This window comes from Microtus pennsylvanicus, chromosome 15 (genome assembly GCF_037038515.1).
Source record: "Microtus pennsylvanicus isolate mMicPen1 chromosome 15, mMicPen1.hap1, whole genome shotgun sequence".
In the NCBI taxonomy this organism is placed as follows: Eukaryota; Metazoa; Chordata; class Mammalia; order Rodentia; family Cricetidae; genus Microtus; species Microtus pennsylvanicus.
This window is the reverse complement of record NC_134593.1, coordinates 20,959,365-20,986,401: the sequence shown is the minus strand read 5'-3', so window position 1 is coordinate 20,986,401 and position 27,037 is coordinate 20,959,365.

The following is a 27,037-nucleotide window of genomic DNA, read 5'->3' as shown; positions in this document are numbered from 1 at the left end:
GAAAGTCTCTCCCGACCTAAGCAGACAACTGAGCGCAGTCAGAAACTAAGACAGTAGTAGATTCAGGTGCAACTGCTGTGAGACCAGTAAAGCAACAATCTACCCCATCTCCTGTGCTGGCTGTCATGGACCAAGGACAGGTCCTCTCCAGAGGGCAGGTGACTCCAAGTGTTTCTTCACTGCCTTAAATTTATACCGTGACTATCAGAGATCTGTTCATTGCCCGTTTGGCAAGGACTCTGGGTAGAGAGGAAGGTGGTACCCAGGCTTAGCTCACAGCACCCAATCTCACAGGTACTACCACGTATTCAGAGCCCCAGGGATTGTGCCATCCCTCATCTGGGTGTGATGGTGTTGGTTAAACAAAACCTAGGTTTGTTTCCTTACATGATGGCTGTTGTATTATATTGCTTACAAAGACAACATGAATATATCTTTCCATTTTAAGTGTTCATTTTAAAGACTCACGGAACAGAGTACCCCATCTCCATGGTCACTTTGTTATATTGTTAACCATTTCTCTACCGTCCTACATTTCAGATAGATTAGATTTCATGGGGCTGACTTCCTGGTGGTCGATTCCTTCAATGCTGGTCCAAAGGAGACAGACAAGTTGAAGATGTCTTACGTGAGACTTGCCAACATTTTATACAGGACTGCCAGGTGGCCATCCCATTAGCAGGGTAGGAAAATGACTACATCCACCATTAGAGGAGAATTCCAGAGTGCCCCTTCCCTGAGGCTGAATGGGAGCACTCTGTTGAAGGTGACAAACCCCCTGCTTAGGGAAGGGGCTCTGCACTGGGATACACCCAACCTGGCAGGCCAAAGCGAGAGCATGCCCACTGTGTTGAAGCCCAGCTCCCCACTTATAACATGAAATGAGAGTGATGTTCTTGCCCTAGAGAATATCAGTGGGGAATAAATGAGCCTACGTACACAAGGCGTTCAGCACAGTTCCGTAAGCACCAGCAAGAAGTGGTTACAAGCCGGGCGATGGTGGCGCACGCCTTTAATCCCAGCACTCGGGAGGCAGAGGCAGGCGGATCTCTGTGAGTTCAAGACCAGCCTGGTCTACACAGCTAGTTCCAGGACAGGCTCCAAAGCCACAGAGAAACCCTGTCTTGAAAAACCAAAAAAAAAAAAAAAAAAGAAGTGGTTACATCATCGTTGTTTCCATGTCTATCAGCAGCAGCCGTGCAAGACATTGGTTCAACATTTTTCCTAAATATTCCCTGTGAAGCTGACTCCCTGGTAAATCAGTGTTTTCACTCAAGAGAAATGTTTACTTGAGAATTTATCAGGAAGACTTTCCTAAGAGAAGGTTTTGTAAGAACTGGGCAATTATCTAAGCCCATTCCTCAAGGTCTGCCCACGGGCACCCATGGACACCCAAATCTACTGATGCTTGAATCCCTTATATAACATGGTTCATAGTTACATATAATCTCATTTCACCCTCCAGTCAACTTTAATTTATCTCCAGATGGTCATAATACCAAATATAATTACATGCTACACAGAGCTGTTCTGTTGTATTGTTTGGGGGACACTATTAAAGAGGAAAATTGACATATGTTCAGTCCCCATGGAGTTTTTCAAATGATTTTAGCTAATTATATGCTCATATACCTGATTTTTGCCTTTGTTCTGAGGCATCAGAGTAAAATTGAATTGGCATATGGTTTTTGTCACATTAAAATGAACTATGACAATAGCAGTGATGCTTTGGAGACAGAAACACTACTCAGCTGTAAATTTACATAAAATATCAGAAACCAGGACCACCCTGAACTTAGGTCCAAAGCCATTCCGCTGTCCCCATTTTTGCCTCCTCCCTTCTCTCCAGTTCTATCCTAACGTACCACACACTACACTAACCAAAAGTCTTTGCCCCAACTCAAGACGGCCTCCAAGTTCACCAGCAAACAACATACGATGCAAGCAAGACCACCTTGGTTGGATGCCACCACCTTTCATGAGATTCCCCACTGTCCGGCACTGAGGGACTGCAAGGTTGTCCCTGTCCCTGATATGGTAATGTCACCATGGAATACAGTGTTTCTTTTGTAAGGCTCTGGGTCTCATAGATTTATAAAAATAATTTAAGGGTGCTTGATTAAAATTAGGAAGAGAAATGGTGATGCAAGCGAGCTTGGAATTTGCCACAATTGCAGGGAGATTTGAAGACAAGACAGAAGGCATATATATATATATATATATATATATATATATATATATATATATATATATATGTGTGTGTGTGTGTGTGTGTGTGTGTGTGTGTGTGTGTATGTATATGTATATATATGTATATATATACATGTGTTTATATGTATAATTTAAATTTTTAAAATTTTAGCTATGCCGTTAACTTTGGCACAACATGACCCAATTTACCATGCTGAGTTGGCATTACATAGAAATTGATAGCCATATTGGTCTTGAAAACGTAAACTTATTTTTCCCATTTGAATAAGGGTAACATTCAGTTCTAAGTACACAAGACACTGTCTACCTGAGATTTGACTGCATAAACTAATACAGTATTGTTCAAATTAAAAACTTAAACACACTGAATAAGGAAGAAGTTATTTTTGTACCCAAATACTCACACCTGATTTTACTTCCTGCTATACGTTAAATGAAAGTTAATCTCTATGTGAGTGTTTAGAAAGCAGGAAATCACTTTAACTTATTGTGTTCAATGATGGTGCCTTAGCAGAGACTAAGGTTCAGGCAGGCCATAAGGATGGGTACTGACTCAGTGGGACTGTGGCTTTCTGATAAGAGGGCCAGAGGGCTGAGCTTGTGTGCTCTTGGGGTGTGACATCTTGTGTCATGATGGAACCCTGTAGAATCCCCATCAGCAAGGACACTGCAGCCTTTTCTCCAGCACCCCCACATTCAGACCCATGAGCCAAATAAGCCTTTGTTTTTTACAAACCATCCCACTTACAGCAATAATCGGCTATGGAGGCAGGAAGTGGATCGGGGTGCTCCTTCTGACACTGCAAAGGAAGCCGTTCTTGCTTCAACGAGACTCTGGTGACCCAGGAGCAGCTGTCTCAGGTCACACAGTGACACATGTTAGCAAATCCCTCTACAAATGGCCACCTGGTGAGTGTTGGAATAACCTCATGGCGAATGTGTCCGGAATGCAGAGAAGACACACTGGTGAGAACACGAGCCCACAGCTAGGACACAGCAGCTGCAGAAACACATGATGCCTGAGGAGAAGCCATTGAGAAGCCGAGCCAGGCAGAGCAGCCTCGGCCTCCTTTCTGCACCTGCCACGGTCCATCCAAGGACACCCTTCCCTCGTCAGTCTGCTCTCTGCGCTGGACTTCTTCAAGTGTTCTGAGTCCCCTTGGTACTGAGAGAAACAAGCCTGGTCCCTGCTCCATGGAAGCCCCGTCTCGGGAGAAAGGAGATCTCACACAACTGTGGCCTCCACACACCATACATATTTACCAAGTGTGAGTGATGAGAAGCCGAGGCAAGTGACAACAGAAGATGGTTAGATATTCCCAGGAGTGGCTGTCACATGCTAGACTATTCTTAAAATATTATTTCTGCTTTCAAAATTAATATTCATTTCATTTGCTACAAGATTTAAAATCTGATTTTCTTTTCATTTGTAATCAAGTTTATGAATCTTATTTTAGAAAATGAACAGCAGGACGCTAGTGGGTTTCAGAGCTCTGCTGAGAAAACATTTATAATGATAATAAAAATGTAAAATGCAATCAGCCTTGTAAGCCTAGAGTTTAATAAAATCTTCCTGTGCACCTTTAAAAAATTCATGAGTCAGATAAACATGTGATGCAAGTCACAGATGATCTTAAATGTGCATCATTTGGGCAAAAATTGAGCAAACCACTGTGAGTGTGCTCAGCAGCACCATCAGGTTTATATGAATGTGCCAGTTTTTAAAACATTATACCCTTAAATATTATAACTTTAATTAACCTTCCACAACTGTGGGTTCCACATTCATGAAGTCAACCAACTGTGGGTCAGAAATATATACAGGGGGAAAACGCAATCTACCATGAACATGTCCACAGTGAGCCTGTACATGGGGAGCACATACACAGTGAACATTGTGGTGAGGAGCTGCGGGCATGCCTGCTTTTCATCCCGCCCGGCTCCCGCATGGTTAGCTTTACACCCGAAATGACAACACACAAACTGTATTCATTTAAACACTGCCTGGCCCATTAGTTTCAGCCTTTTATTGGCTAATTCTTACATATTGCTTAACCCATTTCTAATAATCTGTGTAGCACCACAAAGTGGTGGCTTACCAGGAAAGATTCAGCATGTCTGACCTGGTGGCTGGCTCCATGGCGTCTGACCAACTATGCTTTCTTTCTCCCAGCATTCTGTTCTGTCTACTCCACCTACCTAATTTTCTGTCCTATCAAAGGGCTAAGGCAGTCTCCTTATTAACCAATGAAAATAACACATAGACAGAAGGCCCACCTACATGAGAACATGAACATGCACGTGGTGAGCACATACACAGTGAATATGAACATGAACATGGTGAGTATATACACAGTGAATATGAACATGCACATGGTGAACACGCACACAGTGAACATGAACATGGTGAGTATATACACAGTGAACATGAACATGAACATGGTGAGCATGTACACAGTGAACATGAACATGGTGAGCATGTACACAGTGAACATGCACATGGTGAGTATATACACAGTGAACATGAACATGAACATGGTGAGCATGCACACAGTGAACATGAACATGGTGAGTATATACACAGTGAACATGAACATGAACATGGTGAGTATATACACAGTGAACATGAACATGAACATGGTGAGCATGCACACAGTGAACATGAACATGGTGAGTATATACACAGTGAATATGAACATGAACATGGTAAGTATATACACAGTGAACATGCACATGGTGAACATGTATATGGTGAACATGAACATGGTGAGCACGCACACAGTGAACATGAACATGTACATGGTGAGCGTGTACACAGTGAACATGAACATGGTGAGTATATACACAGTGAATATGAACATGAACATGGTAAGTATATACACAGTGAACATGCACATGGTGAACATGTATATGGTGAACATGAACATGGTGAGCACGCACACAGTGAACATGAACATGAACATGAACATGGTGAGCATGCACACAGTGAACATGAACATGGTGAGTATATACACAGTGAATATGAACATGAACATGGTAAGTATATACACAGTGAACATGCACATGGTGAACATGTATATGGTGAACATGAACATGGTGAGCACGCACACAGTGAACATGAACATGTACATGGTGAGCGTGTACACAGTGAACATGAACATGTACATGGTGAGCGTGTACACAGTGAACATGAACATGTACATGGTGAGCGTGTACACAGTGAACATGAACATGTACATGGTGAGCATGTACACAGTGAACATGCACATGGTGAGCGTGTACACAGTGAACATGAACATGGTGAGCATGTACACAGTGAACATGCACATGGTGAGCGTGTACACAGTGAACATGAACATGCACATAGTGAGCGTGTACACAGTGAACATGTACATGGTGAGCGTGTACACAGTGAACATGAACATGTACATGGTGAGTGTGTACACAGTGAACATGAACATGTACATGGTGAGCGTGTACACAGTGAACATGAACATGCACATTGTAAGCATGCACACAGTGAACACAAACATGTACATGGTGAGCATGCACACAGTGAATATGAACATGAACATGGTGAGTATATACACAATGAACATGCACATGGTGAACATGCACATGGTGAACATGTATATGGTGAACATGTACATGGTGAGCACGCACACAGTGAACACAAACATGAACATGGTGAGCATGCACACAGTGAACATGAACAAGTACATTGTGAGCATGCACACAGTGAACATGAACATGTACATGGTGAGCATGTACACAGTGAACATGAACATGCACATTGTAAGCATGCACACAGTGAACACAAACATGTACATGGTGAGCACGCACACAGTGAACATGAACATGTACAGGGTGAGCCTGCACATAGTGAACAAGAACATGGTGAGCGTGTACACAGTGAACATGAACATGTACAGGGTGAGCACGCACACAGTGAACAAGAACATGGTGAGCGTGTAAACAGTGAACATGAACATGTACAGGGTGAGCACGCACACAGTGCACACAAACATGAACATGGTTAGCATGTAGCTGATGATTGTATCCACAGTGAACATTACACAGCGAACATGTACACTGTTCCTTTCTTGTTCACCATACTCCCCAGGTAAGACAATGTAACAGCCATTTACAGTGCATTGGCTTTGCTCATGACTGATTAAAAAAAATACCTGACAGAGGCAATTGCCAAGGTTGACGTGATTAATTTTGCCTTGTGATTTCAGAGGATATAGTCCAGCATGGGAGCTCTGCCATGGCGGTGGGAGCTTGCAGTACAAATCATTTCTTGTCAAGCTGCTAACAAATATAAACCATCACAGCATGATTTAGAAAAGAGATGTACAGTTAACCCCAGCATCCCATAGGGTCCACCTGGACCAACTAGCAGGATGCAGTAAAGCACCAGAGTCCCGGCATGGAGGCTCTCCACTAAATGCATCCAGCACCTCCCTCTAAACACAGCCGGCACACTGTCTGCTCTGTAACTGATCGGAATAACAGACACAAACTCAGTTAGGTGATAACAGCTGGGGACTAGAGATACCCCTGAGTGAGCAAACAAGTTAGTTAAGGAGCTAGGTCAAGCCAAGCTCAGGTGTGTAGGCTACACAGACATCCCTTTCTATGGGTGGTGGAGTCCGTCTTCTCAGGGCTCAGCCTGGTGTCTGGGGTCAGACGGCAATTAACCTAGACGCATGAAGTCTCTCAGCCCAGATCCCAGTATGTCTCTGTGTGGTCTCTTCAAGACAAAATCTTACTTTGAAGATGGTTGACCCACTAAGATAACAATTTTGCAGCTACAGCCATTTTATATCAGCGCCTTGACCCCCAGCGCAAACTAGTCTCTGTGGGGAGCCCATCTCTATTGGAAATCACTCTTTAAATACCAAACACATACAGTTTATTTTACAGCACCAATAACAAGCAGTCATTGGGTTTGATATTCTGATGTATTTCTATATTTTATGTCTTCCTTGTTTTATCTTCTTTGTCATCTTCACAGGATTTAGAGTTGCCATGGAAACGCAACACCCACTGCATATCTGAGGGAGTCTCCAAATATATTTAACTGAGGAAGGGAGACCCACCCTGAACGTGGGTAAAGATAATTACTAATACTGAACCTACGCCAGGCCTTTGTAAGTTACCGAATAGATGGGGCTTTGGCAGAATTCTGTAATCCCCTACACACAGCGCCACAGACGACAGCTGGTATGTCATCAGCATCCTTCAGCCAGATCATCACAGCAGGCATGAGTCACAGCGAACTTTTGTGAGCATCTTCCTTTCTGTGACATCTCAAGCACGGTTTATATAATGTCTCATTTGACACTGTCAGCTCTATGAGGCAAGAATTGCTCCATTTTGTTGAGTTATTACATCCATCTATTGCAACGATTGTGAGGTTATGCAAGCTTTATGGAAATCATCTTACCTTGAGCTGTATGTATTTTCTTATATTTTTCATAACTTTTGGATAAAATATGATCTAAGATGAAAATCATCAGAAAATGTATAAACTCACATAAGGGACTGGCTACTTTCTTTAGTCATAATTTTGGTTTTGGTGAACTTTTACCATGAACAGGAAAGCAGCAGACGTCTAATGAGTTCAAGTTAACAAATGTGGTAAAATACATTGCTTCCATGCTGTCTTTATATCTTATTATTAATGTGTGCTTGTGTGTGATATAGATACATGCTGCAGTGCATCTGTGGAGGCCATAGAACAACTTCATGAAGTCAGTTCTCTCTAGGTTAAACTAGGATTTTCAGGCTTGAGCTGCAAGCTTCTTTACCGGTTGAGTCGTCTTGCTGGCCTCTAGAGCTATTTTTTTCTTAATGTTTTCAGTTAGCGTACAAAGTAACGGACTTGGTGATAGCCTTTTACTATGTATATGCCATTATCCCTGTGTGCCTCCATTTTGTGATGAGAATGTTAGTGGACAAGCAGGTGAAGGACCGTGTCTGAAGTCCAGCCATGAGGAGACTTGAGGCCCTTCAGCTGCATGGTTTCTCACCCTCATTCCCCTCTGACTCATTACACAGATTCCTCATTAGTAACCCTCACCGTTATGCCCAAATCATAGGCAATTATAGCTACAGTTTTAGAGATGTGAAAAATATATTTTTTTTAAATGTCAGTTGGGTACCAATCACCAAAAAGCAGTCAGAGTGATATAAAGGAAGAGAATAGGAGCTTTGGAGACAGGTGTGGCTGTATCTGTGGCCCCAGCATCAACCGTTTGTGCACCAAGACCCACTGGTTTTCTCTCTCTCTCTCTCTCTGAGCTGTGCTTCTCTGATGGTGAAGTGGGATAAAAAAAATACCAACTCTCAAAGGTTATCTAAAACCTGTAAAACTCCTAGCTCAGCTGTAGCTGTGTCTCTGCCTCCTCTTGGGGATACAAGGAGACTGACTGACATCCTTGCTGTGTGAGCTTGTAGATGTTGGCCACGGTTGGCCAGGCTCTGCTTGGTGCTTATGATACGAATTCTTCTCTGAAATGCTGTTGCCACAACTAAATTTTACTCTGAATGTCCAGGTCATTACTTATCTCAGGGTCTTCTTCTCCAAACAACCAGGCCACAGGAAGTCAGTGCATGGCATCCTGGGAGCAGAACATCCAGCTACTGAGAGACAATTCAAGAATTTTTAACTAGAAGGCAGGATGGAAAATTCATTTTCCAATTTTGGAAACCACTCTTGTCATTTTTATTCTAAATTTAGAACTGATCTCAACGGCGGGACTCATAAAACTGCAAAATATTAGTGAGGCAGGTCCCGAGGAGCTGTGTTAGAGCAAGAAACTGCATAGACCAAGATGGCAGTCCCAAGGTGCCTAACCAGCTGGGAAACCCTGGATAGGGTGTGCCTGGTGGGTGGTGTGTGTGTGTGTGTGTGTGTTGCTGAGGGTGGAATCCATGCTAGACATGCTCTACCACGGAGTTGCATTGCCAGAATGGCCTTAAGCTCTGTAATTCTGCTTCCTCATCCATGAAACAATTGCAATTGTGCCTCCTGTTCCTATGGCAATCACTGCTAAGAAGCAGAGCAGCAGGCTCAGCCACCGTCAGGGCCTGCCTGTCTTCTCTGTCTACACTTCACATGTACTCAGTGTAAGCCAGGGGGCAGTGAAACCACCGAACGGGACCACTCCATGGCTAGGAAGCTTATTGAGGGTCAAACTGCCAAGGCTGTCTGGGGGTGGGGGTGGAACAGAGAGGAGATCAAAAAGGCAGACAAGCAAGCAGATTTTATGAGACAGTCAGCAGGCTGAGGTCTTTGAGCTGATACAGGGTGTTTGAGTTGACCCAGAACTAAATGCCCTTGTCTAGGGTAGTTGACCTTTGGGGCAAATTAAGGGGGGGGGTCCTGGTGGTTTAAGGGGGGGCTCCTGGTGACTTAAGGGAGGCTCCTGGCAAACAAATGTTCATCTTTAGGGCCCTGTTTACCCAGTAACAACCCCTCTGCTTCTCTGGCCAAAGCCTTTCTGTTCACGACATTGTCACCAGCGCTGCCCTTTGAGGGCAGCTTTGGACCTGACCCCCAGGAAAGCAGCCTTACTCCAAAGCAGCGGCAGATGTCTGGTGAGAGGAAGCGTGTTCAACAGCATATCAGAGGGGGAGCCGACAAGTCCCACAAGGCTGCCTTAAGTCTAGTGTCAAGATGCAGCGTGGACCAAGATTTAAAGTCAGCGTTCATAAAATCCCCACCAGTCTACTGAAACTGGAAGAGGCCATATGCACAGTGCCCTCAAGGAAAATCCCTTGGAAATCTCCCCCACTTGTTCCTTTGGTATTAGTGGGGAGTAAGTCTGAACACCTCAGTTGGTTCAATGAGTAGTTGTGTAAGTGTGCGTTCAAAATCTGGGCATAGCTCATTTTTTTTCTTAGATCCCAACTTTTTGTGCCCTCTGCAAGGAACTTTCTGGCATGTGAGTAATTATTGAGAAACTAGAGTTCTGGACACTTCCCGGGATTATTTTATTTTCTATGGAGAACTGTGTGTCATCTTTTATTTCAGTATGATACCCTGTATATAATGTTTTTACACCCTTTAACATAATTCTAGTAAATGCTGGAAGATATTCATATTCTTTGAGTATGAGCTTTGAATAGGTGCCATTATCCATTGCTCTTCTATTTTTTCCCATTTACTTATTTTTTCATTTAAGGAGGACACATGTGTGCCGCAGTACCCATGTGAAGATAAGAGGACAAATTTTTAGTTGGTTTTCTCCTTCTGCCCTGTGGCTTTCCAGGATCAAACTCAGGGCCTCAGTCTTGGCGCCAAGCACCTTAACCTGCTGAATCATCTCATAGGGCGAAACCCAGAAATCACAGGAAAAAAAGACAATGCCAATGCTTTCACTTGCATTAGCTAACAAGAGTGGATACTGAAGAAAGGGACAGAAAATTAAGTTTGAAATGCATATGGAAAGGAGAGTATATAAAATACGATGAAGTAAAGTACACTCCAGCACAATGCAGCAGAATAGTCCAGGTGGAGAGCAGCATGCTGTGGCAGTCTGGCTAGTGACGTCATGGGCACGTGATCTTAAGAGGTGAGATGCAACATATAGTAAATTGTTATTCATAATCGTTCCAAGTCAATAATAATAATACAATAGCTGATAGAAAGGGAGGCAGGAAATTTTAACAGTGGGAAGAGAAATGACCAGCGACTGAGTGGGACTCGGTCTTAAACTTTTATAATCTAAAATTAGAGTAGGGTAGACCGATGAGAGCCTCTGTTCACCTAAGAGAGAAAATGCTAAACATGACTAGCCTGGAAATCTGGGAGGAGGAAAGAGGAGTGTTCCTCTCTATGCTTCTGAAGCTTTTGTGACCATTTGAAACTGTTTTCCCAAAGGTTAAAAGTGATATCTTAGGAATCTTGGGCAAAATATCTCAACCACTGTGCAAAAGGATGGAGTTTCCTCAAAATGGTTCAGCACAGAACTGCCAGAGAGTCTTCCGTGTGCACCCCAAAGGACCGAAGAGCACGGGCTCGGGTACGTACAGCCATGTTCTTAGCTTCATTATTCACATCAGGCAAAGTGGAAGCCTTGTGAATATCTGCTTGTGACAGATAAGCGAGACTTGACCTCTCCACACAGTGGGATAGGATTTGGCTTTTGAAGGAATGAAGTCTGCTGGGTATGGTAGTGAATGCCTTTCTCCCAGCACATGGGAGACAGAGGCAGACAGGGTTCAAAGCCAGCCTGGTCTACATACAGAGTTCCAGGTCAGCAAAGATACATAGTAAGACATGGTCTCAAAATAAATAAATAAATAAATAAAGATGGGCTGGGCATGGTGTTACATACCTTTAATTTCAGTATCCAGGAAGCAGAGGCAGGTGAATCTCTGAGCTCAAGGCCAGCCTGGTCTACAGAGCAAGTTCCAGGAAACCTGGGACTACACAGAGAAACCCTATCTTAAAAAAACAAAGTAAATAAATAACAATAAAGAAACATCTCTAATACATACTACAACATGGCTGAACCCTGGACGCATGGTAAGTGAAACAAGGAGGAAGTGAATTAAAAACCATTTTGAACAGTCAGGGTCCTGTTGTTAGGGGTTTTGAGGCAAAGAAGGGGAAGGTGTTTGATGGCAATGGAGTTTTAGCTTTGCAAGACAAAAAAAGATTCTAGATACTGAGAGCAGTGACTGATATGAGCGATTCTAACCTCAATGATGAGTTTTGGTTTACGCCTTTTAGCACAACTTTCAATTGAAAACGTATTTGTGGTTACTTATCCCTGTTTGCTTCTTAGAACATATCTCTTACCACGGTCCTGTAGTAATATGGACGGCGGGGCTGCGTCCCCAAAACCCCAGCCGCCTGCCCGGCTAGCTTTACCCGAAATAATTACACAGACACTGTATTCATTTAAACACTGCTTTGGCCCATTTCTATCTAGCCTCTTCCAGGCTAATTCTCACATATTAATTTAGCCCATTTCTAATCATCTGTGTAGTGCCCCTAGGTGCGCTTACCGGGAAGATTCTAGCCTATGTCCATCCTGGATCGGAGCTTCATTGCTTGCATCTGCCTGGGAGCTGGGACATGGCGTCTCTCTCTGAGGTGTCTGCTCCCGAGAGGAGAGCTGTCGAGTCTGCCCTCACTTCCTCTTCCTCCCGGCATTCTGTTCTGTTTACTCCTCCCACCTAAGGGTGGGCCTAACAAATGGGCCTAGCAGTTTCTTTATTGCTTAACCAATGAAATCAACAGATTGATATATGACACTCCCCCATCACTTCCCCTTTTTCTGTTTAAACAAAAAGAAAGGCTTTAACTTTAACATAGCAAAATTACATATAACAAAACAGTTATCAAGTAAAAGTTACATCAGAAACATTTATACATATAACAAAATTGACCGTAAATCTCTATCAATAAAGCAAAATCTATATTAATGCAAATTATTCATGTCTATATCATATCCCCCTTTAAATGTAAAAGAACATTTATAAACATTTTTTTGGGAATATGGGCGCAGTTATTTCTCTCCAAACTGCTTCCTGCTGAATGGGGGCGTCGTTAATTAGGTCTTTCATGATATAACCTGTGTGCTAGTTTCATCTCAGTTGGCAGTTGAGCAAAGCAATTTTCTGAAGATGTTCACAGCAACCCTTCAGGAGAACGTGGTCCATCATACCAAATCGGAATAGAAGAAATCCATAGAGTCTCATCCTCTGTGAAAACAAAAGAAGAATCTCTTTTCCAAAGTATCATATCCTTAGATCCAAATTCTGAAATCATACCCTCATGATATCCATTCTGGTTCCACTGGGCAGCCCATATAATGAAATGTCTCTCTGTACTTAGCTCCTTCACAGTCAAAAATTTTAAAGAAAACACAATAATACAAAGAATCCAGACTCTCTGTGAATTTTCCATTTTTACGCGGCTTATTTTTCTTTATTTCTTTTAATCTCTTAACTATCTGTACTCTGTCTCTTTAAAGACTTTACCTCTTTTTTTTTAAATCATCAACTTTATTCTCTATATTCTTTTTCTTCTCTCTCTCTCTCAAGCCTACGTACATTCATCCAACAGTGTGACTCATTTAGTGGTCTGAATCTGTCCTATTGTGAATCTGCAATTTTTTACTATCCAGGAGCACTTTTGATTTGCGCCTTTAAATCACTAGATGCTTAAGAATCTAAGCTGTGACATTCCTAGGTTAACTTTTTGCTTTTTGAGAGTACATCTGTAGACCAGGCTGTCTTTGAACTCTCAGAGATCCTCCTGTCTCTGCCTCCCAGGCATTGGGATTAAAGGTGTTGCTACTACACCTTGAACTCACAGAGATCTGTTCGTCTCTGCCTTCTAGGCACTGGGATTAAAGGCGTGTGCTACCACACCTTGAAGTCACAGAGGTCTATCTCCCTCTGCCTCCCAAGTGTTGGGATTAAAGGTGTGTACTATGATACACAACAACTCTCTTCCCTTTTTTTTTTTGCTTTAAGAACTTTAACTTTCAGCTTGCATATATTTTTAACACACTTTAAACCATTCAGAAACTTTCTCTGTCTTTGAATCTCTCTTTACTATATATCTCTCTTTTTCTGACCACATGAGTCTTTAATTTACCAAGCAATCTCAGTAGGACTATAGGCGTGGCTTTGCCGGCTAGATGTAGCCCATTCCTTAGCTTTCCAGCCTCATGGCTGAGGTACAGGCTGTAGCCATGTTTATAGCCACACCTGGCGTTTCAAGGTCCCTGCCAGCCAGTGAGCTACAACAGACAACACTTAAGTCCTCTCTCGGTAGCCGGCCCTCCTGCCTCAAACAGTCAGAGTTTGCCCTGGCAGGATGGCCCAGAAAGCTGGCATTTTTAAACGGCGCAACTTTTTTCCTGCTACGGCTGAAAACCGAAAAGCATGTGTTCAGCTTTTCGTCAACACCGTTTAAGTGTTTCGTGGCAGGACCTCTTAATGAGCTGCAGGGTTTGCAGCTAAAGCTGAGTCAGGAAAATTTCAAAATGGAGGACGTACCATTTTGTGCTAGCTCCATCACCAGGTAGGAGCAGCACTCAGCACTTTAATTCTGAGACTGAGCGTGCAGCACAGAAATTCTTTTCATCCAAGTTACATCCAAATCTGACACGCAGAGCACTGTGCAGTCTGAAAACACGTCCCTGTATGGCGGCAGGAATCCGCCATGCTCTTCCGCCTGCCTAAGCCTGATTCTGCCTTCTGCCCAGGAGCAGGTGGGGAGCTCTGAGTCATCGTCAAGGTCTCAGAGCACTCTCCTTCCGATCCCAAGCGGGAACATAAACATAAAGCCAGAGTTTGCACTGGGGGCACAGCCCCAAGAAGCTGTGCTTTAAAATGACACAGCATTTTTTCTGCTGCTGTTGTCGAATCAGGAAATCTCTCTACAGCACGCCACCAACAAACAGCAAAAATCTGTGTTAAACTCTCTCTCCCTTATTTTTAAGCCTTCTCAGGTTTTTTAAGTGGGTTTAGTCCATCACGTGGGCGCCATTTGTAGTAATATGGGCGCAGCAGCGGGGCTACGTCCCCAAAACCCCAGCCGCCTGCCCGCCTAGCTTATGCTCCGAAATAATTACACGGACACTGTATTCTTTTAATCACTGCTTGGCCCTTAGCTCTAGCCCTTACTGGCTAATTCTGATATCCCAATCAACCCATCTCTAACAATCTGTGAGCACCAGTCTTACCGGGAAGATTCTAGTTCAGAGCTTCATCGCGTGTGTCTGCCCAGGAGCCTGGAGCATGGCGTCTGCCCTCACTTCCTCTTCCTCCTGGCATTCTGTTCTGTTTACTCCTCCCACCTATCTTCTAACCAATGAGGGAGGACCAAGCAGTTTCTTTTTATTTAACCAATGACCTTCCTCCATCACGGTCCGAAAACAAGTCTTTGATCTATAGTATATTTTGGAACCAAAAGCCAGGATCCCAGGGGCAGATCAGTACCTGACTGCTCCTGGAAGGAACCTCCTTGGCCAGGGATTGTGCTCCAGGACTATCTGGGAGCGCCTGGGGTCAGAGCTGCTCTGCCCCATTCCTGCCATGACTGGGACAGATCTCGCCTGGTAGGTGTTTTCTAGTCTAGACCACAAGAACCGAAGTGGCCTTTCACTTTTCTGTATCTCCTGGTGTGGCTCATGGGGACACACAAACTCCGACAGAACGGCCATTCTTCTGTCTTGGAAAGGCTGCCCAGCCACTTCCCCTAGAAAGTTAAACTGACCAGAGACTGAGCTTTCATTCAGGTTCATCCTGTAGCCTGGAAGTCGGTTGAGCTTAGCCTCAAGAGTCCAAGTTTGGAAATATAGAGAGATGGCTACAGGAGGTGACTGGGTTAGGGGTTAGAGCTGCGTGCTTAGAAATGGATTAGCTCGGGGGACCTTTAGACAGAGGGCTCAATGGGAACTAGTCCAGCCCACCATGGAAGTCTGTACAGAGGGTCTCTAAGAACAAAAACAGGCAGCCGGCCTACAGAAGAAACCTGGGAGGGAGAGAGGGAGGGAGGGAGGGAGGGAGGGAGGGAGGAGCTAGAGTCACCATATAGTCCAGCTAAAGGTGCATTATCAGAACGACCCCAAGTCAACTTCCTACCAGCCGTGCTTGCCCGACTTTGCAGTTGTACTGGTGAGGACAGCTGGTTTTGGAACTGAGTGTCCAACTGCAGAGGGGTGGATAGGGAAGGTGCGGCGTGTTTGTAAACAGTGGGATTTGTTTTCAACTGCAAATAATGAAGTTCTGTTTGTTTGTTTGTTTGAGGGATTCTGTTGTTGTTTTGTTTTGTTGTTTTTGTGAGTCGCCCCCATAGGGGGAGGGGGCAAAGGATGGATGTTCCTAGCTATCTTTATATTAAGCAGAAGTAAAACTGGGGAGCCAAAGGTGGGGAGCCCACAATAGAGGCTTTGATAATTTCCCCTCGCTTTGCTAATTGCTGGGACTGGGACTGAAACCTCCAGGCCACGTTTGCAGAGGCTTCAGGAACAGCTGCTCTCCTGACTTCTGGTCACATGGCGGCGCTGCAGGATTGTTTTAAAGGCAAGGGGGTTGCAGCTACAAACTCAAACTGGACATGTTGGAGAATCACTCGGGTTCCTAGGCACTGCTTCACAAACTGAGAACAGTGCAGGGAGGACACCCCACCCCACACCTCCCAAAGAACCACAGAAAAAGCCAGAGTAGACCCTCCTGGATTTCAGCAACACCTGCCGGTCCTGGGAGCACAAAGGCCAGGTCTCAGCTCCAGGGACTTCTCAGTCTCCAGGGCCCTCAACCATATTCATTGCTGCTCTATCCCTAATAGCAGGAAGCCAGAAACAGCTGGAAGTCTGCCAACAGAAGAATGGATAGAGAAAACGCGATACATTTATACAGAGGAATGTTATCCAGCTATTTAAAAAATCGTGAAATTTGCGAGCAAATGGTGGAGCTAGAAAAAAATCATCCTGGTGAGATAACTGAGACACAAAAACACAAATATGGTATCTATCCATGTATATTCGGATGTTAGCTGTTGGGTCCTCAATAAGCAGGCTACAGTCTATGTACAGTGAGGTTAGATATAGAGGACACGGGGCGGGGGAATAGAACAGATGTTAAGGATGTACTGAGAAGGGAGGACATGTGGGGACCTGGACCAGTAGGATCAAGTGAAGACGGTGAGGCAGTGATACACTTATAGATCAGTGCCTTGCTTAGCTGTCATCCGAGAAGCTTCCTCCTGCAGCAGATGGGAACAGACGCAGAGAGTGAGAAACCTTGGAAGAGTCAGTGCTAAATGGGATGTTTCCATAAACACACACACACACACACACACACACACACACACACACACACCACACGCCCCTCCAGGGCTCAGGGAACTCTGAGGAAAAGGAGGAAGAAAGATTGTGAGACCCAGAGGGGATGGAGGACACCGAGGAAACAAAGCCTTCTCAAGACAACTGGGCTGGCACACATATGAGTTCACAGAGACAGGGCAGTAGGCACAGTGTCTGTACAGGGCTAAGCAAGATGGGCTTCCAGGGCGGAAAGGGAAGTTAGACACAAGCCCCCATCCCTAACCCAGACGTTATCTCCAATGGGTAACTCTTGGGCAAAGAAAAAAATAGTTTTCTCCAAAGGAGTCTCATTGGGTATACAAGGCACACTGACCGGCAGGCCCCATGCCCAACAGTTGAGGGCAAACACAAAATGAACTCAGTGGTGGTTTTGGAGGTTTCTTGTCTTGCCATTGCTTTCTCTGGCCCTTTTCTTGCTTACCTTATACTTATAGATCTTTTGCTTATTTATTATGGTTTCTGATTTCATGTTTATTGGTTTTCTGTGCAAGTAAATGTATATGTGTTTCTTGTGATTTTCTTTGGTTCCTTTTCCTCCTGTTTGTATCATATTTATTATTAATTATTATTATCAATTGTTTTAGAAGTTTGTTTGCATTCTAATGAGAGAGAAAGGGTGTGAATTTGGATGGGTGAGGGGTGAGGAGTAGGGGGGAGCTAGGGGAAGCTGAGGGAGGGAAGACCCTTATCAGAATATAGTGTACAAAAAATATTTTCAAGAGAAAGTAAAATTAAATTAAAAAAATTAACTAGGCGGTGGTGGTTTATGCCTTTAATCTCAGCACTCAGGAGGCAGAGGCAGGTGAATCTCTGAGTGTTTGAGGCCAGCCTGGTCTACAAGAGCTAGTTCCAGGACAGGCTCCAAAGCTACAGAGAAACCCTGTCTCTAATAATAATAATTTTTAAAACAATAAGAACAATTCTTCCAGAGCTGGCATTGTGGCACACGTCCTTAATCCCCAAACTCAGGAGACAGAGACAGGTGGACGTCCGTGAGTTTGAGGACCGCCTGATCTATATAGCAAGTTCTAGGCCAGCCAGAGTTGCCTGGTGAGACCCTGTCTCAAAATTTTTTGTTCCCAGAAATTGAATGTAAAAAGTATTTCGCCAAAAAATAACTCTCATGTAGAGTTTTGAGTGAATAAGCCATAAAGGATATTCCTCCTAGGGCTTGTATGTGAATGGACAGGGTGGAATTTCCACTAGAGTACAGCGTGATGCCTTTGACCCTGTGAGCGGTGGGCATGAGCAGACCTTGAAAAGAGCCATGGTGAATAGAGGCCTGGGGTGGGGTGTGTGTGACTGTCCCATCTCTGTCACTACTGCGGTCAGTCCCAGCATCACTCAAATGAGGCGGCCCCATGGAGTCTGCAGGAAGTCAGCACTGCTCCGAGATGACCGGGTCTCCTTGGTCCCATGTCTGTCCCCGGCTGTGCAGTGTGCCATCTGGAAACACTGTACACAAATGGAGGCCACATTGTTGCTGTGTGATGTAGCTTTGTGTCATGGCTACATTTCTGGGTTGAATTTTGACCAGCTGTTTTCTATTTCCTATTAAGTTTTTTTAAAAAAAAAACTTAAGGTGCTGGGATTTTAAATCAAAAAGCACCTTTCAAAAATCAGGTTTGGGGCCAGCAAGATAGCGCAGTAGATAAGAGCACTTGCACAACTTGTGCAAGTGTGGCAACCTGGGCAAGCGTGATATTAGTAAAAGTGTGACAACCTGTGCAAGTGTGACAATTTAGTTCCCTGACAAATCCTCTAGAACTCTGGGATCAGCAAGCCTGGAACACAAGGCTTGACAGCAGCAAGAGAGCCTCTGCCTCGATGAGGAAGGAGAAACTGATGCAAAAAGTTCTCTTCTGGGGGCTGGAGAGATGGCTCAGGGGTTAAGAGCATTGCTTGCTCTTCTAAAGGTCATGAGTTCAAACCCAGCAACCACATGGTGGCTCACAACCATCTGTAGTGACGTCTGGTGCCCTCTTCTGGTCGGCAGACATACAGACAGAATATTGTATACATAATAAATAAATAAATATTTTTTTAAAAAAGTTCTCTTCTGTTCTCCACAGAGGTGCTGAGGCATGCCTAAGTCTACACACACACACACATACACACGCACTCACACACTCATATACACACTTGTGTACAGTCACACACACACCTGACTTGGAGCCTTTAGGAGGGGTAGTGGGAGGAAGTGAGGTCACTAGGACATGTCCTTTAAAGGGACCCTGTCTTTTCCTCTCTTGACTTCCTGGCTGCCATGAGGCCAGCAGTGTCTCTGATAGATGTTCCCACCACAGTGTCCTGTCACCTCATCCCTGGGCCACAGGCTCAGGACAAGTCTAATACCATGCACCGAAGCTTCTGGAACCTGGACCAAAACAAACTGTTCCTTCTTTTAATTTGATTTTTGCGGGTATTTTGCCACAGCAACAGAGCCCTGACTCCTATACTAGCTAAAATGTGTCCCTACTAGACAGGAGCTAGACTAAACAGCAAACAAACAAACCTCTTTATCCCAGTCTCAAAGATGCCAGATCTCTCAGAGTGCTTAAGGCATGTATGGACTCGAGGGCTAGAAGGATGAAGCATGTGGGAGGGGCTCAGAGAAGAACGCGTGGTGTCTGCAGCCATCATCCTTCCTGCCTAAGAAGAGTAACTCTCTGCTCTCCACTTTCCACCAATCTGACAAATATTTATCCAGAGCCAACTCAACCTTGCAGATTTTACAGTGCGGATCCTGTTTCCAGCTAGATCTAAAACAAAACAAAACAACTTTTGCATGAAGCAAGTCAAGGAAAAGTCTTGTCTTTGGACAAGACACAGGCTCTGCAGAGAGCCAGCAGCTGCCCCCAGCTCATCACTCCAACATGGTACCCTGAGCCCGTTCTCACATCCCACATCCTTCTCATCCACGCTTGCCCCTCTTCCTCTCAGACATCATCTTTTGTGCAGGGAACCAGCCATGTTTCTCGTCGACATTAACCCTGCATTTAGCACACACACAACAGGCTGGAACGAGTGCCCCAGGATGGGACTTTCTGCAGAAGAATGAAGCATAGCTTGCTGACAAAGCATTGGCAATAGCACAGGAAGCTGTGCTGCAAACTGCGGGAGTGTGTCTGAGAACACAGACTGAACCAGCTTCAGCTGACACCTCTCTCTCTCTCTCTCTCTCTCTCTCTCTCTCTCTCTCTCTCTCTCTCTCTCTCTCTCTCTCTCTCTCACACACACACACACACACACACACACTAAATACACTAAAGTAAACTAGCACTGGCCCATGCTCAAGGCCTGAGCATACACAGCCACATCCCTTCTGTGACTCTCAACAAGCAAGACAGAAAACTTTGGTTTATAAGAAGAATATCTTACCCGGGCGGTGGTGTTGCACTCCTTTAATCCCAGCACTTAGGAGGCAGAGGTAGGTGAATCTTTGTGAGTTCGAGGCCAGCCTGGTCTACAAGAACTAATTCCAGGACAGGTTCCAAAGCTACAGAAACCCTGTCTCAAAAAACAAAAACAAAAAAACAAACAAAAAAGAGGAAGAGGAAGAGGAAGAAGAAGAAGAAGAAGAAGAAGAAGAAGAAGAAGAAGAAGAAGAAGAAGAAGAAGAAGGAGTCCAGTGCTCTCATTGGAGTCTCTTAGCAATGTAACTTCAGAAGCCACCAAAGTCCTTCAGATGAAGACATTCTCTTAAGAAGATTGTAGTCAAGCTTGGGTGCTTTCTCCTTTCTCTAAATACCCCCTGTTCCATTAACCCCCATATTTAAACCTATGTCTTAGAAAATTCTCCTTAATAAATCACAATTGTGCTTCACACTGGCTCATACTGAAATTCTTCTCTGAGGTGAAGTCAGGAATCCAGGCTTCCCTGAGCAGTGGACCATAGAATTCCCACCAGGAATAAGACGTTAACGTTGGTGTTAGAATTACCACCTATGTGCTATGTGCACTGGTGCGCATGCCATTACTCTCTGCCAAAGTCTACTAAGACAGTGTTTCTCACGGCACCTAGCGTGTGATGGCCAGCAAGTGCCAGCCATGGTATGACACCCATGGCCACACCCAACCTTCCCGTGAGTATTGCAGATCCAGGTCCTCATGCTTGCATAGGAAGTGGATGGAGCTCTTCCCGAACCAGCCATCCACTCAGCCTAGGCACAACATCAGCTACTAAACCACAGACCTCATGTGAATGTCACTGCTTCTGTTCCCAGACACTGTCAGGACCCGGCATTCATTGATTCATATTTTTTTGATTCCCACTGAGGAGAGAAGAAAACTCCAGAATTGCCAAAAAGAGTAACTGACCTTCCTACTCTATGGGAAACCTCTGGTGTCTGAGGACAGAGACTGATCAAAAGCAGAGGTTAATAGGTAGAGCTTTGGGTTCCACTGGCAGGCCCCTGAAGTTGCCGATAATGACTCCTGTCAGACTTTATACTCTATTTAGCCAGGAGTGATAGTGCATGCTCAAAGGCCAAGGCAGGAGGACCACAAGTTCAAAGCCAGTCTGGGATACAGATGTTTTATTTTGTGTCGTATCTCACATTTTCCAGATGTGAGGGTTAGAGTTCAGTCTTCCCTGCTAGGATGGTGTTGAACATCCTTGGTGCCCTTGTTCTAGGCAGTGTGACTAGTGGTCACCTCCCCTTAGGCAACAGCAGCAATGAGAAGCATCGTGAAAAGGGTGAGCTCAGACAAGGAGGCCCTGAAGCAGAGTCCCGTTCTGAAGGTAAACCAGTCCATGGAGCAGGAAGGGGACAGGGAGGGGAAAAGGCTTTGGAAGACAAGCCTTTCAGGGGGAACAAAAGGAGCTGTGGTGGTCTGAAAAACAAAAAAGGCTCCCAAAGGGAGTGGCACTATTAGGGGGTGTGGTCTCACTGGAGGAAGTGTGTCACCGTGGAGGCAGGCTTTGAGGTCTCATATATGCTCACGATACCACCCAGTGACTCAAATCACTTTCTGTTGCCTGCAAGGTAAAGGACTCTCAGCTCCTTCTCCAGCACCATGTCTGCCTGCATGCCGCCATGTCCCGCCATGACAATAATGAATGTCTCTTCCTAGTAACAGGAACCCTAACTAAGACAGGAGCCCAGCAGGGCCTGCAGAGAGCCAGGGCATGTAGACAAACGCAGTGTTCTGCAGGACGGAATGCAGGGCGCCGAGGACTCCTCTGAGAAGTAGAGGCAGGGAAGGAAGAGGTTTTGTGTGACATTGGATTTTTCCTCCTTCGGGGACATGGAAGCCACTGAGGGTCTAGATGAAGGTAATGTGATAGACCTACCCTGGGAAACAGACCTACAACTAGTTCACGAACTCCATTTCTTGGTTTGTTAACCCTTTGTTTTAGTGTTTGGTCTTCCGCTTCAGTTACAGATTGAAAGTCCATAGTGATAGGAGTCAGGAAGTTGGGCCACTCAAGAAGCCCAGGCTTCTGTTGTGTTTGCTTTCAAATGCTGGTTAGAGTCTTCACTTTTTCTCACTGGAAGACTAAAGTGAGATGGAAGCGGAGAAACGAGGGTGTGGAACTATTGCTTCTGAACTCCATCAGTTAGCTGGTGTCAAAACGATCATAGTCAAGGGCCGGGAGACAGCTCAGCATTTAAAGTTCTCACTCGACAAGCATGAGAACCAGAGACCCATCCCCCACATCCAACTGAGGTGGGAAAGAAAGACAGGGGCAGTGTGCAATCTTTATGAGTCATCAAACCTTTCGTTTTACTTTACATTTTAAAATCATGGCTTCAGAATTAAGGCTGAAGAGTTGTAGAGCACTTGCCTAGTATGCTGAGACCCCAGGTTCAGTTGCCAGACTCAAAACTTAAAATGCTAACATCAATCACGAATTGAGAGTTTCTGGCATCGCTGTCTGCGGTGTGGTGTGGGCACTGGGACTTTTAAAGACTCTCCAGTAGAATTGTACATGCAGGCATGTGTAAGCCACTCTTCCAACCTTGGGGAACTCACCAGCAAATTCCTGTAACTTCAGCAGTGACAACCGATTCACCAGTTACGATGCTAATACAAGAGAAAGACAAAGAAAGCTCATGAGTCCCCTTTGTGTGACAACTATTCCAGTAACAAAAGGGAAACCTCTTAAAGAACACAAAAGCATCCATTGAAACTTTATAAATAAAGGTCTAGATACAATAAAGAAAATAACACAGAAACATTTAAACTATGTAAGAAAAAACCAAATAGGATTTATGTCAATACTTGGAAGGTGGAACTGGGCATGGGAGTTTACATTTGTGATCTCAGCACCCAGGAGACAGAGGCAGGAGGAATGCTTGGGTTTGAGGCCAGCCTGAGCTACAATGGTGAGTTCTAGACCAATGAGTTATGGACATAAAGAAAGTGAGGACTGAACCTCATACCACATCATAGAGGCAGATAGACAAGCCAATAAAGACGCGCAGACTTGGTATTGGATACACATAAGAAAATATGAAGGTGAAAGACTGGTCAACATATTGGTGCTTAGAGAAATATCAGTGAACACTATAAAGAAGCCAGCACAGTGGCTCACACCTGTAATCCCAGTAGGAGCTCTGCTGAATTTGTGGCCAGCCTGGGCTACATAGCAAGGATAGGTTACACAGTGTGACTGTGAGTCACACAAAACAGAGCGAAACAAACCACACTGGACTGTGTCTATTCACCAAGTCAGCCAGTGTCAAAGCCAGATCCACTCCGTACCAGGGCTCCTAGTTCCGGTGCTTCTGGAATCTTCTGTGCTGAAAGACCAGTTTTTGTTTTTAAATTTCTAGTCTACTGTTGACGGCTTCTTTCAAAAATACAGTTTTAAAAACCCCAAAGACATTTTTTAAAGGGAAAACACAAAGCCCAAGGGCCCCGGTCAGAGTACAACTTAACTGGTGGGATGGGAGAAAGCCAGGGACACAGAAAGAGGTACCAAACAGCACATCTATCAAAAGTGTGCGCAAAGGTCATTAAAACAGTTTTTACATTAATGTGTGTGTGTGAATGTGTGTGTGTGTGTGTAAAAGAGAGAAAGAGAGAGAGAGAGAGAGAGAGAGAGAGAGAGAGAGAGAGAGAGAGAGAGAGAGAGAGAGAAAGCCAGGTATGGGGCTCACTTGTAAACCCAGTCTTTGAGAAGCTGAGTCAGAAAGACCAAGAGTTCAAGACCAGCCTGGGCTACGGAGCAAAAACCTGCCTCTCCCCGAAGTGTGTCCATGCTTACTTTGTGACTTAGAGTGCCTATGCGTGTTGTTGACAGTGCAGTGCACAGAAGAGGGTGTGTCTGAGTTGTCCCTGCATCCTACATGTTTTGAAATATACCACATACTATAAAACCTGCCAGTCTGAAGTTTGTGCTTCAGGGGTTCCTGGCGTTTTTCATAAGCAGCCACATAAATACTGTCTATTCCAAGGGGGTTTTCACCACCCAACATCTCTTGCTTAACACCACTCATTCTCTATGGACCCCTTTCCCCAACTCCTGGTACTTGCTAATTTAGTCTCTGTCTTCATAGTTTTGCCTATAACACTTATGTAAATGAAGTAATACATAGGAGTCGCTTATGTTTGCTTCTCTTTTGAAGCTTACAAAGGATCTCCAGGCTCCATGCGTGTCGCGGTGTACGCCGGTTACTCATCCCCTTTGTGTCCAGTCCCTCTCTGTCAATGGAGCATTAGCCTACTTCCACTTTTTTGCCATTACAAGCAATGTTGCTTTGAGCATATATACACAAGTTTTTGTGTGAACATACGTGTTCTGTTGCCCTGATCATACTCATAAGAATGAGATTACCAAGCAATGTGGTAACCTTATATTGAACCCTTTCATGAGCTATCAAGTTCTCTACACTGAAGATATTTTACAGTCCGTTAGCAAATTGTGAACGTTTCCACTTCTCAATATCTTTGCCAGAATTCATTTCCCCTTGGAAAAGTGATTATTATAAGCCAGGCGGTGATGGCGCACATCTTTATTGCCAGCACTGAGGAGTCAGAAGCAGGCAGATCCCTGTGAGTTCAAGGCCAGCCTTGTCTACAGGGTGAGTTTTAGGACAGCCAGGACTGTTTCACAGAGAAACCGTGCCTCAAAAAAAAGAAAGAAAGAAAGAAAGAAAGAAAGAAAGAAAGAAAGAAAGAAAGAAAGAAAGAAAGAAAGAAAAGAAAAGCTTATTATAGGCATTCTAGTATACATTTAGAACCACACTGTTACTACTTGCATTTCCCTAGTGACTGACAGCCGGCATCTTTCCCCATGCTTGGTAGCCACCCACGTGTGTTCTTTTGAGAAATGGCCATGTAAATCATTTGTCCCTTTTTTCTGTAACTGATGTGTCATACAAGTAGAGGAATTCATGTGCATCCTTTTGCACTGTGGCATGTGAGGGCGCTGACAAAATCTAATTTTGGATACTTCAATATTTGAGATCATATTGAAGAAACATTAATGAAATCATAAAGATCTCTGTGTATTTTTTTTTAGAAATAGTATACATATAGCTCTTAAATGTAGGCCTTATCCATTGCAAGTTGGTATTTTAAAAATGGTGGGAGGTGAGAGCCCAAGCTCATGTTTTATTTTGGGATGTCCGACTCTCCAGACAGCTGCTGGAAAGATGACATGGCCCACTTAGTGGACTTGTTTCTGGCAGGGTTATTTGTCCATGGATGCAGACAACTTACCCCCGGACTGTCACCACCTCTGTCAGAGTATCTGTTGTCACCACTGTGCCACACTGTCTTGAAGACTGCAACTTTGTGGTAAAATTTGAAGCTGAAAAATGAATTCACAAGATGGTCCTGGATTATGTAAGGAGGCAAACCTAGCAAGCTGTGGGGTAGCCGGCCAATACGCAGCAGGCCTCCACCGTCTCTGCTTCGGTTCTTGCCTCCAGATTCTGCCTGTTTCTGGATGGTGGAGTGTGGTTGGAATGTAAAATAAAATCTCTCTCCCCAAAGTTGCTTCTGATGATGGTGTCCATCATGGCAAGAGAGACCATGCCAGGACACCTTGGGTTTTGAGATAGAATTTCCCACTGGAACTCACCAAGTAGGACAAACAGCTAGCCTTCAGGCCCTAGGGATCCCCCTGTCCCCACCTCCCCAGGGCTGGATTGCAGAGATGTGCTATGATGCCTGGCTTGTTGTGTGGGTTCTAGGGCTCAAACTCGGGTCCTTTTACTTAGATAACAAGCCCTTTACCAACTGAGCCATCCCCAGTCCCCTAATAGGATCTCTCTGGGGTGGGGGGGTAGAGTATGAAAGTCAGGAGGCCACTTTTGATCATTTATAGTGTTCTGAATTTGCCGATTTTGCTTCTCAATGTATGTAGTGCTGCGGTGCGCTATTCATCTTTTTTTTATTGCTTGTAAGAGTGTCATGTTTGTATGCATGTAAGTGTGGTTAGCACGTGCCAGAGCATGGGCTTGGTCAGAGGACAACTTTTGAGAGTCAGTTCTTTTCCCTATGAACTCCAAGAATCAAACCTAGGTTGGCAGAGTTAGGCAATAAACCCTTTTACCCACTGAGCTATCTAGCCATCCCTCTGCTGTGAAAAAAGAAAAAGAAAACTAGACATTTAGATTCTTTGATTTAGGAAGAAAACATTGTTTGCTTTTAAGCCTTTAAAATTGAAACATGGATAATAATGCCCTTGGGGCAAATGATCAGAACTGACTCTTTTTTTGTCTATTAAAGTTCAGACCCAAGTAGAAGACTATTTTACAAGGGGACCATTGGTGACGTGGTGGTGTCAAGAACTCAAGCCAGCGTGGTGGGAAGTCTGCATCTCTCCCAGAATAGAACCGTGAAAAGGAGACTAAGCAACTGTCGGTGTCGGGAGGAGCACTGGATAGCTGTGTTGTATGGTTGCCATGGACGAACCCAGCAAACACAAATAATTCTCAGGGAAGCAACTGCCCTAGAAAAAGGAGATGACAAGCGAAGTCGCTAATGTTACCGGCTGCCGTCAT